We start from the raw sequence: 11,605 nt of genomic DNA, 5'->3' as shown, positions 1-11,605 counted from the left end.
TAAAAAAAAATTCCAAGCAGCGCTTCATCTAACAAAAGTTTCAAACTGTCAAATCTACATTTTAAATCTTTTTTGTCTATTGCAGAAAATGGAGACCTCCTAATTAAACCCCTATGTATGCGCATCCAAGTTAGTACATGACTATTAAAAATCAAATAATCTTTTTCAAGCTGATCTTAGTCCTTTGAAATTTTGTTCTTGAATAAAAAAATTTGGTTCCTTCAGTCTTCTTTATCTGAATACTGTTTCTTTAGACTATATACTTTTATCTGACAGAAACAAATTTCTCCAGCTGAAACATTCAGTTAAATTGATGTATTTTGAAAATGGGTTAAAGGAACCACAAAGAAAATATATACTGCTATTTCTAAACCAAATGCCTAAAATATGAGTGTTAAGGCTATTTATGCTTACCATACAATCACAGGAAAGTTCAAGATGCATGTATTTATGCAACTAGGGTTACTATTAAATATTTTACTAGTAACATAGCAACTAATCATAACAGACACATATACTCTTTGGGTGCATACAATTAGATTCCTGTCAACATCAAAAAGTAATAATACATTTTCCAGAAGGTTATTGCATTTCTATGTTATAAAACTGTTGTTTTTAATAAAATAAATATTTTAAACTTTTATTCAAATTTTTCATTGTAATCAATACAAGTTGCTTTAACAAAAATTACTGTCACATATACTATTGGGTTGGCCAAAAGGTTCATTCATGTTTTTCCATAACATTTTGCAGAGAAACCCAAATAAACTTTTTGGCAACCCAACAGTTTTGAAATAATTAGTTGTAATTTTTCTAGAGTGGCCTAATTAGCAAAGCCATTATTAGTCAGACTGACTTGAGGGGAGAAGCAGCCAAAACTTGAGGCGCTACATAGATCTGGTACAAGAGTGGTTTTGAAGTATGAGATATCACTAAAATATACCATCTCATAATATTCAGTAATATCTAAGCTACAGAACACTTTGATTCTCTAAACTTTCTCCTTTCAGATTATTACAAATTGTTTAGAACTCAGATGCTATAATTACATATTCATTAGATATAGAATATATGTAGTATTTGAATATTTATATAATTTTCTAATAAATATATATATTAATTTATGCTATATATGATTTATATATAAATTGTTGTTGTTTAATTGCTAAATCATATCTGACTCTTTTGCAACTCCATAGACTGTAGCCAACCAGGATCCTCTGTCCCTGGGATTTCCCAGGCAAGAATACTGGAGTGAATTGCCATTTCCTTCTCCAAGGGATCTTCCTGACCCAGACATTAAACTTGTGTCTCCTACATTGGCAGGTAGATTCTTTACCACTGAGTTACCAGGGAAGCCCTTCTATTTAAATATACAGCACTACATTTTATATGCTATATAAGTATATTGTATATTATATAAACATATATAGTTATATTGTTTTATACCATGTATAATTTGATTGACTATTGTATATTACCTCACTCTATTGAAAGAGATACAATAGGGAGGCAGTTGATAATGGAATCAATTCCACACATTTTACATTTTAGGTCTGCCCCTTATTAACTATGCAATTTAGGATACTTAATTTCTGTAACTAGTTATGACCAACCTAGACAACATATTAAAAAACACAGACATTACTTTGACAACAATGGTCCACCTAGTCAAAGCTATGGTTTTTCCCAGTAGTCATGTATGGGTATGAGAGTTGGACCATAAAGAAAGCTGAGCGCTGAAGAACTGATGCTTTTGAACTGTGGTGTTGGAGTCCCTTGGACTGCAAGGAGATCCAACCAGTCTATCCTAAAGAAAATCAGTCCTGAATATTCACTGGAAGGACTGATGCTGAAGTTGAAACTCCAATACTTTGGCCACCTGATGTGAAGAAATGACTCATTTGAAAAGACCGTGATGCTGGGAAAGATTGAAGGTAGGAGGAGAAAGGGACAACAGAGGATGAGATGGTTGGATGGCATCACTGACTCGATGGACACGACTTTGAGAAAGCTCTGGAAGTTGGTGATGGACAGGGAAGCCTGGTGTGCTGCAGTCCATGAGGTTGCCAAGAGTGGGACACCATGGGTGACTGAAATGAACTGAATTTCTATAAGTCTTAGTGTTTTCCATTTTAAATGGGGAAAATTAACATCCTCTTAGAATTTTTGTGAGAATGAAGTAAGGGGATGTATACAAAATACTGAAGTAGCTGGCAGTTGGAAAACATAAAAATAAGTTGCAGACAAAGGAGAAAACAAGAGGTGACAGTTCACAGCAGCAAGAAGTTTTGTAAGTGTTAACATATTCACTTACTTCATCCCAATTCTAGTGATCATATTGAACTACTTTATAATATATAATGTGACTTTCAAAAACAAAGCATGGATTTACAATCTCTGAAACAAGGAAAAATAATTTGATATTCTCAAACAAGTAGTGTGTTGTTTATTTTTTGAATGACTCAGAAGGGTGAGATTTATGAGAATGAACATGACCAATATGAAGGAAGATTTGTGAATGTATCAATTTTACTATGTGGTTTGTGATTACAGAATTCTTAACAGAATACTTTGTGGGGTGGGAAAATAACTTATTTAAAATTACTCTTCAATTTGAAAGAGTTCATATCAGGGTTAAGACTAGTGTTGTAACATGAGAAGGTTGATGTATAAAACCAAGCCACAAAGTCAATACTCCCCAAACATTACTTGGCTAAGGACCTCTCAGTTAACAATAGAATTCTCCATGTGGCTTACCTCAGTTCTGCACTCAGTACTCCTACCAGAAATGCTAATGGAGATTCTCTGAAACAGGAATCACTGTGAAAATTTTTCTGCTTACTTTTCTTCTCAGACTTAGAAGTCAGCATTTCTGGTTTCATAACCAGATGTTTAAGGAAGGAAAATGGTCTTCAGGAATTTTAGCAAATACTCCAGGCATAAACAACTCTCAGTATTTTTGTTGCATTAAGGGTTAATGGTTTTGTAAAGAGAAAGCAGACAAAAAGAAAAATTTCTGTGAGTTATATTTCTCAAAAGAAGATTTTATTCTTGGTAGATTTAGAGAAGGGAAAGAGAAAAATGGATATAGCAATGTTCCTACTTATTAATTTTATCATCATATTAAAGTTTTCTAGGATATTTGATTATACAGGATATATGGTGTATTTATATGATTATTTTGTCCAAGGAATTCAAATTACTTTATGTAAATTTGAACCTCTATGTTTACATCTGAGTGCAGCTTGATTTTTTAACTTTGCTATAAACAACATTCTGATAACTTGCTGCATAAGACTTTCAAAATAGCGAAGTAACCCAAGCCCTAACTTGCCCTACCCTATAAGGGAAGTATTATCAGCTTTCTTGTTGATGGAAAATTAGAATAAAGCTGAAGTTCTAATGGCAAGTCTCACATTTATTAAGGCAATGGCATAACTGAGGGAGATATAAAGATATAGAAAGTAGGTCCCTAATCCCGACAAAGTTTACAAACTTGTTGATATAATCAGTAAATCAGCAAGGAAAACTCACTGTACTAAGTGGAGGGTGGAGGATGCTTTGTGTGAATGGTTATAAATCTTGAATTTTTGAGGCACGTTAGGAAACAAAATTTCTGAGGGAATCAAAGAAGCAGGGTAAAAGAGCAAATGATTCTGAATTTACTGGCACATGTCTACCAATATATTTTGTCTTCATTTTAAATATATTTTCACAACATATAGAATTTGGGGTTGACAGATTTTTTTTTTTAATTTCATCCCATGAAGGAGGTTTCTTGGCAGTCTAGCCCTCATTATTTCTGAGGAGATATCAACAGTCATTTGAATAGTTGCTCCCGTATATGAAGTTTACCATTTTTATTTGACTTCTGTCAACATTTGTCTCTTTTTATTTTGTTTTATTTTTTTAATTTCATGGCTGCGATCACCATCTGCAGTGATTTTGGAGTCCAAAAAAATAAAGTCAGCTACCGTTTCCACTGTTTCCTCATCTATTTACTATGAAGTGATGGGACCGGATGCCATGATCTTCGTCTTCTGTATGTCGAGCTTTAAGCCAACATTTTCACTCTCCTCCTTCACTTTCATCAAGAGGCTCTTTAGTTCTTCTTCACTTTCTACCATAAGGGTGGTGCCATCTGCATATCTGAGGTTTTTGATATTTCTCCCAGCAATCTTGATTCCAGTTTGTGCTTCTTCCAGCCCAGCGTTTCTCATGATGTACTCTGCATGTAAGTTAAATAAGCAGGGTGACAATATACAGCCTTGACGTACTCCTTTTCCTATTTGGAACCAGTCTGTTGTTCCATGTCCAGTTCTAACTGTTGTTTCCTGACCTGCATACAAATTTCTCAAGAGGCAGGTCAGGTGGTCTGGTCTTAAATTCCTTTAAGAATTTTCCACAGTTTATTGTGATCCACACAATCAAAGGCTTTGGCATAGTCAATAAAGCAGAAATAGATGTTTTTTCTGGAACTCTCTTGCTTTTTCGATGATCCAGTGGATGTTGGCAATTTGATCTCTGGTTCCCCTGCATTTCTAAAACCAGCTTGAACATCTGGAAGTTCAAGGTTCATGTATTGCTGAAGCCTGGCTTTGAGAATTTTGAGCATTACATTACCAGCATGTGAGATGAATGCAATTGTGCGGTAGTTTGAGCATTCTTTGGCATTGCCTTTCTTTGGGATTGGAATGAAAACTGACCTTTTCCAGTCCTTGGCCACTGCTAAGTTTTCCAGATTTGCTGGTATATTGAGTGCAGCACTTTCACATCATCATCTTTTAGGATTTGAAATATCTCAGTTTGAATTCTATCACCTCCACTAGCTTTGTTCGTAGTGATGCTTTCTAAGGCCCACTTGACTTCACATTCCAGGATGTCTGGCTCTAGGTGAGTGATCACATCATCATGATTATCTGGGTTGTGAAGATCTTTTTTGTACAGTTCTTCTGTGTATTCTTGCCACCTCTTCTTAATATCTTCAACTTCTGTTAGGTCTCTACCATTTCTGTCCTTTATCGAGCCCGTCTTTGCATGAAATGTTCCCTTGGTATCTCTAATTTTCTTGAAGAGATCTCTAGTCTTACCCATTCTATTGTTTTCCTTTATTTCTTTGCACTGATCGGTGAAGAAGGCTTTCTTATCTCTCCTTGCTATTCTCTGGAACTTCGCATTCAGATGGGAATATCTTTCCTTTTCTCCTTTGCTTTTCACTTCTCTTCTTTTCACAGCTATTTGTAAGGGCTCCTCGGACAGCCATTTTGCTTTTTTGCATTTCTTTTTCTTGGGAATGCTCTTGATCCTTGTCTCCTGTACAATGTCATGAACCTCCATCCATAGTTCATCAAGTACTCTGTCTATCATATCTAGTCCCTTAAATCTATTTCTCACTTCTGTTGTATAATCAAAAGGGATTTGATTTAGGTCATACCTGAATGGTCTAGTGACTTTCCCCACTTTCTTCAATTTCAGTCTGAATTTGGCAATAAGGAGTTCATGATCTGAGCCACAGTCAGCTCTCAGTCTTGTTTTTTCTGACTGTATAGAGATTCTCCATCTTTGGCTGCAAAGAATATAATCAATCTGATTTCATTGTTGACCATCTGGTGATGTCCATGTGTAGAGTCTTCCCTTGTGTTGTTGGAAGAAGGTGTTTGCTATGACCAGTGCATTCTCTTGGCAAAACTTTGTTAGCCTTTGTCCTGCTTCATTCTGTACTCCAAGGCCAAATTTGCCTGCTACTCCAGGTGTTTCTTGACTTCCTACTTTTGCATTCTATCCCCTATAATGAAAAGGACATCTTTTTGGGGTGTTAGTTCTAGAAGATCTTATAGGACTTCATAGAACCGTTCAACTTCAGCTTCTTCAGCATTACTGGTTGGAGCATAGACTTGGATTACTGTGATATTGAATGGTTTGCCTTGGAAATGAACAGAGATCATTCTGTTGTTTCTGAGATGACATCCAACTACTGCATTTTGGACTCTTTTGTTGACTATGATGGCTGCTCCATTTCTTCTAAGGGATTCTTGCCCACAGTAGTAGATATAATGGTCATCTGAGTTAAATTCACCCATTGCAGTCCATTTTAGTTCACTGATTCCTAGAATGTCGACATTCACTCTTGCCATCTCCTGTTTGACCACTTCCAATTTGCCTTGATTCGTGGACCTAACATTCCAAGTTCCTATGCACTATTGCTCTTTACAGCATCGGACCTTGCTTCTATCATCAGTCACATCCACACCTGGGTGTTCTTTTGTTTGGCTCCATCCCTTCCTTCTTTCTGGAGTTGTTTCTCCACTGATCTCCAGTAGCATATTGGGCACCTACTGCCCTGGGAAGCTCATCTTTCAATGTCCTATCTTTTTGCCTTTTCATACTGTTCATGGGGTTCTCAAGGAAAGAATACTGAAGTGGCTTGTCATACCCTTCTCCAGTGGACCACATTCTGTCAGAAGGAAGGAAAGTTATGAGCAACATAGACAGCATATTAAAAAGCAGAGACATTACTTTATCAACAAAGGTCCACCTAGTTAAGGCTATTGTTTTTCCAGTAGTCATGTATGGATGTGAGAGTTGGACTATAAAGAAAGCTGAGTGCCGAAGAATTGATTCTTTTGAACTGTGGTGTTGGAGAAGACTCTTGAGAGTCTCTTGGACTGCAAGGAGATCCAACCATTCCATCCTAAAGGAAATCAGTACTGAATATTCATTGGAAGGACTGATGTTGAAGCTGAAACTCCAATATTTTGGCCAACTGAGGTGAAAAACTGACTCATTTGAAAAGACCCTGATTCTGGAAAAGATTGAAGGTGGGAGGAGAAGGGGTTGACAGAGGATGAGATGGTTGGATGGCATCACTGACTCAATGGACATCAGTTTGTGTGGACTCCGGGAGTTGGTGATGGACAGGGAGGCCTGGCATGCTGTGGTTCATGGCGTTGTAAAGAGTTGGACATGACTGATCAACTGGACTGAACTGAACTGAATTTTTTTTTTAGTGGTTTATTCTAATCTATGTCTGAATTTGGCAATAAGGAGTTCATGATCTGAATAGGGAAAACCACTAGACTATTCAGGTATGACCTAAATCAAATCCCTTTTGATTATACAATGGAAGTGAGAAATAGATTTAAGGGACTATATCTGATAGACAGAGTGCCTGATGAACTATGGACAGAGGTTCGTGACACTGTACAGGAGACAGGGATCAAGACCATCCCCATGGAAAAGAAATGCAAAAAAGCAAAATGGATGTCTGAGGAGGCCTTACAAATAGCTGTGAAAAGAAGAGAAGTGAAAAGCAAAGGAGAAAAGGAAAGATACTCCCATCTGAATGCAGAGTTCCAAAGAATGGCAAGGAGAGATAGAAAGCCTTCTTCAGCGATCAATGCAAAGAAATAGAGGAAAACACAGAATAGGAAAGACTAGAGATCTCTTCAAGAAAATTAGAGATACCAAGGGAACATTTCATGCAAAGATGGGCTCGATAAAGGACAGAAATGGTATGGACCTAACAGAAGCAGAAGATATTAAAGGGAGGTAGCAAGAATACACAGAATTGTACAAAAAAGATTTTCATGACCTAGATAATCACGATGGTGTGATCACTCACCTAGAGCCAGACATCCTGGAATGTGAAGTCAAATGGGCCTTAGAAAGCATCACTATGAACAAAGCTAGTGGAGGTGATGGAATTCCAGTTGAGCTATTTCAAATCCTGAAAGATGATGCTGTGAAAGTGCTGCACTCAATATACCAGCAAATCTGGAAAACTTAGCAGTGGCCAAGGACTGGAAAAGGTCAGTTTTCATTCCAATCCCAACGAAAGGCAATGCCAAAGAATGCTCAAACTACCGCACAATTGCACTCATCTCACATGCTAGTAAAGTAATGCTCAAAATTCTCAAAGCCAGGCTTCAGCAATACATGAACCTTGAACTTGCAGATGTTCAAGCTGGTTTTAGAAAAGGCAGGGGAACCAGAGATCAAATTGCCAACATCCGATGGATCATCGAAAATGCAACAGAGTTCCAGAAAAGGAGCACGTCAAGGCTGTATATTGTCACCCTGCTTATTTAACTTATGTGCAGAATACATCATGAGAAACGCTGGGCTGGAAGAAACACAAGCTGGAATCAAGATTGCCGGGAGAAATATCAATAACCTCAGATATGCAGATGACTCTACCCCAATGGCAGAATGAAGAAGAACTAAGGAGCCTCTTGATGAAAGTGAAAGAAGAGAGTGAAAAAGTTGGCTTAAAGCTTAACATTCAGAAAACTAAGATCATGGCATCTGGTTCCATCACTTCATGGGAAATAGATGGGGAAACAGTGGAAACAGTGTCAGACTTTATTTTGGGGGGTTCCATAATCACTGCAGATAGTGATTGCAGCCATGAAATTAAAAGACGCTTACTCCTTGGAAGGAAAGTTATGACCAACCTAGATAGCATATTAAAAAGCAGAGACATTAATTTGCCAACAAAGGTCCGTCTCGTCAAGGCTATAGTTTTTTCTAGTTGACATGTATGAATGTGAGAGTTGGACGTTGAAGAAAGCTGAGCACTGAAGAATTGATGCTTTTGAACTGTGGTGTTGGAGAACACTCTTGAGAGTCCCTTGGACTGTGAGATGATCCAGTCAGTCCATCCTAAAGGAGATCAGTCCTGGGTGTTCTTTGGAAGGACTGATGTTGAAGCTGAAATCCCAATACTTTGGCCACCTGATGCGAAGAGTTGTCTCATTGTAAAAGTCCCTAGTGCTGAGAAGGATTGGGGGCAGGAGGAGAAGAGGACGACAGAGGATGAGATGGCTGGATGGCATCACCGACTCAATGGGCATGGGTTTGGGTGGGTTCCGGGAGTTGGTGATAGACAGGGAGGCCTGGCGTGCTGCGATTCATGGGGTCACAAAGAGTCGACACGACTGAGCGACTGAACTGAACTGAACTGAACTGATGATCTATGTGTATGTGGATTTGGGCAGATATTTATTCTGTTTGGGTTTTGTTGAGCTTGAATCTGTACATTTATGTCTTTTTTTAAAACCAACTTTGGGGAAAATTTGACCCTTATTTCTTCTGAAATTTTTTTAAATTTAAACTCTCTTCTATCATCCAGGGACTCCAGTTACATCCATGTTTGAAAATATCCCTCAAGTCCTTGAGACTCTTTATTTCTTCTAATCATTTTCTCTACTTTGGACTGGATTATTTATATTGATCTATCTTTTTTTTTTAATAAATTTATTTATTTTAGTTGGGGGCTAATTACTTTACAATATTGTAATAGTTTTTGCCATACATTGACATGAATCAGCCATGAGTTTACATGTGTTCCCCTTCCTGGACCTCCCACCCACCTCCCTCCCCATCCCATCCCTCTGGGTCATCCCATTATCCCGGCCCTGAGCCTTTGTCTCATGCATCGAATATTGATCTATCTTTAAGTCCACTGATTTTTCTGTTTTTTAAGTTCTGCTCTTAAGCTCATCCATTAAATTATTAAATTTCAAGTATTGCATATTCAAATCTAGAATTTCCATTATTCTGTTTTAGCTTCTATTTCTCTGGGGAGATTTTATATCTTTTTATTAATTGAACATATATTTTCTTTTATGTCTTTAAGAGTGATTTTAGTGGTTGTTTTAAAATCCTTATTTGCTGATTTCACCTTCTGTGTCATTTCAAATGGTCTCAATTGAATGTCTTTTCCTTTGAGACTGGCTCATATTTTCCTGTTATTTTGTTTGTCAAAGAGTTTTAGATTTTATCATCATTGTGAATGATACATTGTAGAGATTCTGGTTTATGTTATTTATCTAAAGAATATTGAGTTTTGTAAATTTTTCAGCAGAAAGTTAGCTTGATAGAACTCAAATTATAAACTCTTTCTCTCCTTCAGTGGGCAGCAGCTCAAATTTAACTTCAGTTACTTTCATTTCAGTTAGGCTACTTGCAGTTTTCTCATACATGCATAATTAAAGGGCCAAAGATTTGGGCTTCCCTTCTCACTCCTTCCTGACTTTCCAACTGAGGCTATCAATTATAAAGTATGTGACCTTGGAAGTATATTGCTACCTCATAGCCTCAGTTTTATCATAAAGAGGTAATGGCAACTTCAGAATTGTAATTTAATGATAGAGTACAAGGTGAGTAGAGTATAAAAATGAAGAACCAATTAAGTTTTAAAACTTATAGAAAAATAGAGGAAACTAGTCTGAGAAATTTATTTTAATTCTTGCAATTTACATAGGAGTAATTTGATGCTTGGGAGAAGGCAATGGCACCCCACACCAGTACTCTTGCCTGGAGAATCCCATGGACGGAGGAGCCTGGCGGGCTGCAGTCCATGGGGTCACTGAGTCGGACACGACTGAGCGACTCCACTTTCACTTTTCACTTTCATGCCCTGGAGAGGGAAATGGCAACCCACTCCAGTACTCTTGCCTGGAGAATCCCAGGGACGGGGGAGCCTGGTAGACTACAGTCCATGGAGTCGCTAAGAGTTGGACACGACTGAGCGACTTAATTTCACTTACACTTTCATACATTGGAGAAGGGAATGGCAACCCACTCCAGTGTTCTTGCCTGGAGAATCCCAGGGACGGGGGAGCCTGGTGGGCTGCCATCTATGGGGTCGCACAGAGTTGAACACGACTAAAGCGACTTAGCAGCAGCAAACATGATTCCAAACAAGTCTAAGAACAAGTGTTTTTGTTATTGTTGTTGTTTTGTTTTTTGAGGAAAATCCTCTATTTCAGCCCATATTATTGTGCAAAAAATCAGAGTGATCAAAAATGATGCTTCAAAATCCTGCTTTGAACTTGTCTTAGTCTGGGACCGGGAAAAGCTTTTTCTGTTGTGGAAATATGTGGATCTTGGTGATCTAGACCCAATAAATTGTCCTCATTTCAGTGAATTAGTTTATTTACAGCATCTTGATGGGAGAAAATGTGGAGGCTAGTAGTGCAATTAGCTATAGTGGTGAGTACCACTCATACAGAAAGATGTGTTCAAAATTTGGTCTCTTTCTTTACAGTTCATAGATTTTATTTCATGATAATTATAGTCAGAGGAACATGGGATAGAAATTATTAACATGATTAATTTAGACAAACTAGGGAAAAATTGATAGTCTTTATTTCTGTACATGTGGAGCAGTGTGATCTCACTAAAACATGCGTTGAAGTTACCATTTGGGAATGGTGACTGCTCTCAGTACCCATCTATAGTATTTGTGTATAATGGAGAGGGTTTACAGGCATGAAGTTTTGTGCACTGGATCTTGGGGCCATAGACAAAGAGAATGATAAAGACATAATGGGATGTATTTACAAGCCTAATCTATGAGTAAGAGTCATTCTCTCCAGCTTTGGAGACTGAAGGGAAATACAGAGCTATTTTGGTACCTGAGAGGTTTTGCAGCTTTCTGAGCAGTTGGAGGGAGGTTTGGTATACAGAAGTCTCTTAACCACATGGCAGCATGTGGTGAATGAATTAGAACTATTCTTAGACTTCCCCTCGTAGCATTAACTAGATTATATTCTTGGTCTACAGTCTATGACCATTTCATGGAGAAATAGGGAATCAA

At 37.7% G+C, this 11,605-nt stretch overlaps 1 long non-coding RNA gene across 1 annotated transcript in view; it reads left to right on the top strand.

The window, feature by feature from the left end:
- LOC145542363 (uncharacterized) overlaps nucleotides 1-11,605 on the top strand; it is a 248,547-nt gene that overhangs the window by 7,591 nt on the left and 229,351 nt on the right. The gene's annotated exons all lie outside the window — the stretch shown is intronic.

The sequence above is a fragment of the Giraffa tippelskirchi genome, chromosome 3 (genome assembly GCF_054371585.1).
Source record: "Giraffa tippelskirchi isolate mGirTip1 chromosome 3, T2T-mGirTip1v1.2.pri, whole genome shotgun sequence".
Classification (NCBI taxonomy): domain Eukaryota; kingdom Metazoa; phylum Chordata; class Mammalia; order Artiodactyla; family Giraffidae; genus Giraffa; species Giraffa tippelskirchi.
This window is presented reverse-complemented; position numbering and strand designations above follow the sequence as displayed.